The sequence below is a fragment of the Pundamilia nyererei genome, unplaced genomic scaffold, assembly GCF_000239375.1.
Source record: "Pundamilia nyererei isolate P.nyererei 1_Seehausen unplaced genomic scaffold, PunNye1.0 scaffold00076, whole genome shotgun sequence".
NCBI classification, from domain to species: domain Eukaryota; kingdom Metazoa; phylum Chordata; class Actinopteri; order Cichliformes; family Cichlidae; genus Pundamilia; species Pundamilia nyererei.
In genome coordinates, this window is record NW_005187477.1 from 866547 (window position 1) to 873994 (window position 7448).

At 40.4% G+C, this 7448-nt stretch overlaps 1 protein-coding gene across 2 annotated transcripts in view; it reads right to left on the reverse strand.

The window, feature by feature from the left end:
* Window positions 1–7448, reverse strand: part of LOC102192222 (leucine-rich repeat and fibronectin type III domain-containing protein 1-like protein) — a 394097-nt gene that overhangs the window by 227817 nt on the left and 158832 nt on the right. The window lies entirely within an intron of this gene.

The following is a 7448-nucleotide window of genomic DNA, read 5'->3' on the forward strand; positions in this document are numbered from 1 at the left end:
AGCTGAAGATGGAGACATAAAAGTGATCATCAAAAATAAAAACATTCAGTGAGTCAATCACAGGGCAGCCAAAGAAATGTGTGTGTGTGTGTGTGTGTGCGTGTGTGTGTGTGTGTGTTGCCTTGGGTCCTTTCATTCCATCTCTATTGATGCTCATCTCAATCGTCTCCATACAAACAGCCCTAAAACACACAGGCACACATACAGCGTCTCATGTTCTAGTTTTACTTCACCGTCTTTGTTGTATCCAACACATTGTTTTGTTTGTTTAACAATACACGAAGAACTTGCAGCTAAACCCCGCACTTACCACCAATGACGGGATCTTTGTCACGATGCTGAATGACTCAAAAAAAGCTTCTTAGCCTTCATACAAGCCTTTGGTGAACATACTGGCAGGGAAACAGGTTTTTCTTGCTGTCATTGTTGAGACTCTTTGTATCTGCAGCACCAACAAACCATCAGTGAGGGAGGACACTGGTTTGCCCCTAGGAATTCTGGGAACATGTAGTTGATGGGTTCTTTATTTACATAATGATCACTCTCAACATGTTATGATGCTCTTACCTGTAAAATTTCTCGCCCATTGTTGTCCAGCATCATCCGAGCTAGTATGATTTTAGCTACATGTCTCTTGTTTTTATGTTGTGCACAGTTTGAGAAGCAGTGAGTATTCAGATACTCATGGTGACTCTTACTGGATACATAACCTGACCATGATCAAACCAGTATGAATCAAACGGCAGTATCACCACAACACTATACACAGTACACAGTTATGACTCTCTTTGTTCAAGGATAGCTGCTGAGTGGAAACAGTTTCTTCTCACAAGTTCTAAAACAATGGCATTGATTCACATCTGAATAACAAATCCATAAAGTGTTCCTGCATCCACACAGATAAACACCATAAATAATTGATCTGAGTGCAAAAGGAGACTGCTCTGTGGACATTTGAGCCTTTATTGTATGTTGTTCTGTGTGTTTATCGTCGGGTCTGTGAACGAGTGTGTAAGCAAACTAATTTTAGCACGAAGGACTGCTAAGCTAAAGCTACCCAACACTGAAAAGCAAAACTGGTTCCGTGTGGTGTAAAGCACTCGTATCTCTGCGAGCAGTAATTGCCTCATAATTATTATTCATAACAGACTCTTTGATCATGGAACTCTCCAGTGATACTAACGTTATCGTCGCACGGGCAGAGAGATGGGAAGCTATCAGTGCATAACTTGAAAGACAATGCAAAGTTAAAGAAGAGATATTTTAACGGGGACACAAAAAGTAGGGGGAAAGACTGAAAAAGAAGGAAGATAAAGCAAAGAAAGTGTGAAGCAGAGATAGAGAGAGACCAGCGAGGATGACGCAGTGGCTGACTAACACTGAGTGAGGAACGACTGAAAGCAGGAGCGTACTCGTGGTAATAGAAGACGACATGAGCAGGAAACAAGTGTGAGGGTTAGTTAGAAGATGAAAGACGTAAAGCTAAAGACTGGAAGGAGGAGTATGAGGGGAAAAGAGATGGCAGATGGAAATATTTGAACTTAAAACCTGCAGAGAGTGGCTCACAAACATCCCAGCATCCTCCACAAACAAATCGCTAAATATGAAATGATCTGCAAAAGCGCACATGGAGCCACACATATGTGCATCGCGAATCTCCAGAGTTATTATTAGGTTCTGTTGTTATGCTAAATAAAAAGAAAAAGTACAAGCTTCATATTTTTTATCTTTTCCTCTATATTTTCTGCTTCATTTATTTTTTAGGGGTTTTGAGGGTAAATGTTGTTTATTCCCGTCTTTTTATATATGTGGATTATCTGAGTGTCCAAGTGGAATTTAAGCTCTGCATTTTCTGCTGCCATGCTTTAATGCAGAACTTAACTCCGCCTCTGTGAACACCAAAAGCTGGCTGGTATGTGACACTAAAATATCATTTTACACATGCAACTGATTTTTTTTTTCCAGTGGCGAGCATTTTTATCAACAGGCTGGACAACTGTGTGCACATGTTCACCCAAGTCCAACAAAACCTCATGAGTATAGAGAAGCAGCAAAGGTCACATGGAAAGAAATAAAGCCAGAGTGTCAGAGACAGAGGGGAGGTTAATGCTTGCCCCTTTCTTGCTCTATTAGAACACAGCACCTCAGATAAAGATTAGATATCCTTCGTCCACATGACAAATGGCTGTGATCGGGTGCTGATGCAGAGCTCTGAATCACCGTAAAGAGACATTTTTAGAGTTCTGTGGATGGATTTGCTCCGTGGAGAATGAATGTAGCCCAGAGGAATACCTCGGTCTCCCAGTGCAGGAACAATATATCAGATGAGTGTTTTCAGTCCTCCATAGGGGCCTTTGTGCCTCGAGCTCTCTGCCTGAATTATCAATTTAGATGTTGAAGCCAAAGAAAAGGACAGCTTTGGACCATTTTGTGGCGCGGTGTGTTCTCCAGAGGTGGAAAATAAGCTATTACTGTTTTGCTGCATATGCCCAGGTCTGTAATTTCAGGTCTCATTTTATTTTGAAACAGAAACAGTTTTGATTTTTTTTTTCATTTTATTTTTAGACCATAACAGTTTCTCTTGGGATGGAATTATGAGCACAAATAAGGATGTTTTTATACATGCTGTAAAAATTCAAGGTTCAGTCAAGGATTCTCCAGGAAGCAATGAAAGAATAAAGCCAGAGGGTATATTACAAAGTTCCCCACAAACACAAAGCATCATATACAGTAGCTTTAGCATCCAGAGAGGGGAAAGTGCAATCTATTTTTTATCTGTATATTTGCCAGATAATTGGCATGCTACTATACTTGTGGGGATCAACAGTCACTTATGGGGGAAAAACGCCCGTCCTCATGAGTTTGAAGGCATTTGACTCATTTTGAGGTTACAGTATATATTTAGGTTTAGGCTGAGAGTTAGGGTTAGGTGTGTGTGCGTGTGTGTGTGTGTGTGTGAACACTGGTACTCTGGATAAATGGCTGTAAGAAATAATGTAGAAAATAGAAAAAATCCAGCGACTGACTCTGTGAGAGGTCTTTCTTCGTGTCTGCTCGCTCTGTGATTGGCTGAGAGTGAAGCTGTTCCCTCTCATCCCCCCTGCTCTGCACAAATCAGATGGAGATGACACTGATATATAGATATAGTTCTATGGGGAACAGCGCTTGTCTCGTCATCCTGATGTGTCATCAGGCTCATCAGTCCACATTCACAGTTCATCCACCTTCCTGTTCCTGCGTATTAACCCTTTACAGCCAATCAGAGCGGGCACGCTCCATTTTGCGTAACTATTTTTAAATCCCGGTAGCTCTGCAACCACGTAAGCTAGCGCAATAATTTTTTTTGCATATGAAACCGGAGGAGTTGTACTTACATCTGATGCCATCAGCTTGTCCTAGGTCACAGTTTCCTTCCACATATAGCTTTGCAAAAACTGCATAAAAATCACTTGCAGCAACAAAAACATGATATTCCAGAAACACGCTTCGCAGATCCGATCAGCTGTTTGTAACACTTCCTACGTCCATCAGCGCGAACTATCACATGACCGCATGACCTGCCCGAAACCGGAAGTGACGTCATTTTGCGGAAATGTAGTTTTTTTTTTACGATCGGGGCCTTATGAGCCTATACTTGTGTTTTAAAAAGTTATGTTTGAGTTTATGACTTTCTGTGTCGTTTCTGGGATGCTTAGGACTCATATTGCACTGCTGGAAATAGTTTATTTTGATGCATATGCTGCTATTTTGCAAATTTGCACTATAATATTTATTTTCGTTTTTCCTGCAGTATATAAAAATTGGTGTATTTCAAAAATAAAACTATGAAGACACTCAAAATAAATTTCCTGTGGTGGGAAACTAGTTTGTGCAACTTTTTTTGTATTTACAGTTTTGAGGGATGAGCCTCTTAAATTTCTCTAACTAGAAATATGTTAAAAAAACAAAAACGATTTTCAATTTATTTGTAGTTTATTGCACTTTTTTGCAATTTATGTAATTACTATGCACCTAATGCAGACATATTATTAAAATTTAGGCTGTAATGGTTGTATTGATGTATAGCAACTTGAAATGCTCCCAAAAATGGCTCCACAGCATGTAAAAATATAATATAAGCTCTGGCGGACTTGGTTCTATGGTAGGTCTTAAAGGGTTAAACACATTATGAGGCCATGGGGGCAGCAGCCCGGTGGGATAGACCGAGAACACTGACACTGAGAGCATCACTTCTTTTAGGACTAAATACACTCATCCAAAACACTACGACTACTCTGATATGAAGCATATAGAGCTGATTATCTCATAACAACAATCTGGGTTGTATTAGATGAAACCTGAACAGTAACATCTTTGTGTACGCGAGAGAAACAGAAGGACTGGTCTGGTGAATCTCATTAACTGAAAGGTAAGTGGTGAGCGTAACGATACAAACTACAGCCCTGTGAATACGTTTTTGGCCCCTAACAAGAGCTCTCAGCATGGGTCAAAGGTGAGAGAGGGGCTGCTGTAACACAAGAATGACACAAAATGTGAATGATGTACAAGGATGTGTTGAGACCCATTGGCAAACGCTGCTCAACGTGGAAAATGCCTACAGTGGGCACGAAAAGGTCTGAACTGTTCCTTTAAGCAACGGCAGGCCACCTGACCTGCTGAGTCACATGGTCCTAGCACCCTGTGAGGGAGTAAGGCTGGTGGTGGGGCATGACTCTCTGGGAAATGTTGTGCTGGGAAACACCGTGTTCAGGTATTCATGTGCCACCTGGTCTGCAACAACACATGCTTTCAGTGGAATGGTTTCCCCCAAAGACAGTGACGTCTTTCATCAGGATAACAGAGCGACACAATGAGACTTTAACAATCTGCTGCAGACGTCTTGGAGTTATTAGAGTCCGCGGCTCAGTGGGTCAAAAACGGTTTGGGGACTTGGAGGGCCAACAGCATCTGAGACAGATGGTCATCATGGTTCATCAGTGCAAAGTCAGTTATTATATCATTGCATACTTAAAGACACAATGTGAGTTTCTTTACTGATTCAACAGTGTCTTCCACCTAGAATAACCCCTGATGAAACCATGGGGACAGCACAGTACTGTAAAAAATGCGAATAAGGGATATTTGACGACCCCAAATGAGACCACGGAAGATTCTTAAATTGCATTTTCTTTGCAGTTTTTTCTGTTACTTAATGAAGCTTGTGGAAGAAGAAGTGTCACGTGTTCTGAATTTGTTCTTTCAGCTCATATTTCATGTTGTCTGATGCTACAGTAATACAGTACAAGATCTCAGGAAAATTTATACCATTTTTGTGAGTGCAGTACAGCTCTGACCCCTGCAATCCTCTTACAGCTTTTCTTCTTGGACACTCGCACTGTGTGGATGATGCAGGGATTGCGATTTGTTGCAGCTTATACTATTGTGAGTCACTCTGGATAAGTTGGCTAAATGACTCGGTGGGATGTTTTCACCAGGACATTTTTTCCCAGAATAAAATAGCTGCAGAGACTTTCAGAATAAAGGTGTAATGACAGAAGAGAAGAAGGATTATGGAGGTGTGTGTTGGGCTAATTTAACTTAATAAAGCATGAAATATGGCTTGCATGTGTAACAGAGTACAACATTTTACTAATCGAAATGTGGCTAATTAGAAATCCCAGTAATTTACTTTTTAGTAACAAGCTTCTAAAATGAAACATTTAATAAGAAAACAAACAAATGAATGAATGAATGCGCAAATCATAGGTAGAAAATTCAACAATTTCTCTGGTTATGGAGAGATTTATCACATGTGGTGTTCGTAGTAGTAAGTGGTGACCTGAACAAACACACTGTGAACATTACTGGGGATCGTATCCCTCAGACACAAACAACATGATTCTTTAAGACTATTATGTTATGTTAGACAGCTTTACGACAGAGTCAATAAATTATTAATAAAATAATAGATAGAATTATGTCACACTGATAAACAGAGCAATGGAAAATTGCTATTAAACAATATTTAATGGTGGTTTATAATCTGTGCCCTGAGCACACTTTGTGTGTAGATTATTCTGTAGAGATTCTTCTTAGTGGCAGGTGAACATTAACCCATCATCACTTCAGTAAACAGAATTTATGTGTCAAAATCGCCCCTTGTGTTTTGTTGTCAGTAAATTTCACGTCATTTTTTCATTATGTACAGAAATCCTTTCTTTTGGCTTATTTCTGCTCAGTGCCATTCAGCAAAGCTGCTGGAACACATTTAAGTGCAACAGCGCTGTAGGGAAAGTGGCTCACGAGGCGCTGTCGATACGTCCAGACAGACTCCATTTCTAAGGCATTCTTTGCTTTAATTTCTACAGCCTCTTGTGATTCCTTCAACCGAGCCAAGTCTGTCGTGCTTGCAACCAGCCGACCGCGCCAAGGCAGGTGGCTGTGTTGGCCCAAAAGAACCTTTGCAATGTTGGAAATCTGTCTTCATTAAAATGCCTTATTTCAAACCTCACAAGCCTTTGAAGGACAATCCTGTTGTATTTCCCAGGTTCAGATATTTGTTAGAGAAGAAGTAATCAAAACTATCAAATTATACGATTTTGATTAAGAACTCAAAGTAGTTACATTATTTTTATTTTTTTTAATGTAAGTGGTGTAACTATTCGTAACTATGTTAAAAACACATTTGTTAGCATCAGGATGCACGTAATGTTTTATGTAATTTCTAATAATAATGTGTTTTGTAATGATGATGTGACAGAATGGAGCTCACACACACGGAGAGGCCTTTTACATGAGGACAACAAACACACACTCACAGTATTACCGGCTGTGCTGCACACACAGTCCAGTTAAAGACACTATAAACATATTCCTGGAAGAAAACCAACAGAAAGGACTGAACCAGTCCCCTCAGGTCACGCTACATTTGAAAGAAGCTGTTTTAGCTCCCTGCCCACAGTTTTCGTCTGACGGCCTGACCCTTACAAGCTTCAATTTTCCCACCCAGAGTCGGACCTGAGATCAGGGTATCTGCTCTTTCTGACATCATAAAGAGTGAAAGGATCAGTGCATCACAGCAGCCTGAGCCTGCATATCCAAGGGACTGGGTCACCTGAAGTCTGTCCATTCAGAACTCTGGACTCTGAACAGTCAAGTAAAAGGTGGTATCTAAAAATGTCATAGACAAGGCTACGACATGTGGTGCGCTGCCTACTTGCACTTCTACCTAATCCATCTAGCTACACCAGCAACACCAACCACACCAGCTATTACAGCTGTACGTAGGGCTGTTCGATATAACGATATATATCGGATGACGATATAAAAACGTCTATCGTTTCATTTTACGCTATCGGTTGTTTCGTGGTGTCGCAAAATAAACTGTTTACGGCAGTATTTTTCATCGTTTTGATGGTCACTGTTGTGGCTATATTCATTTCTTAAAGTTCTCTCTTTCTCTTATATTT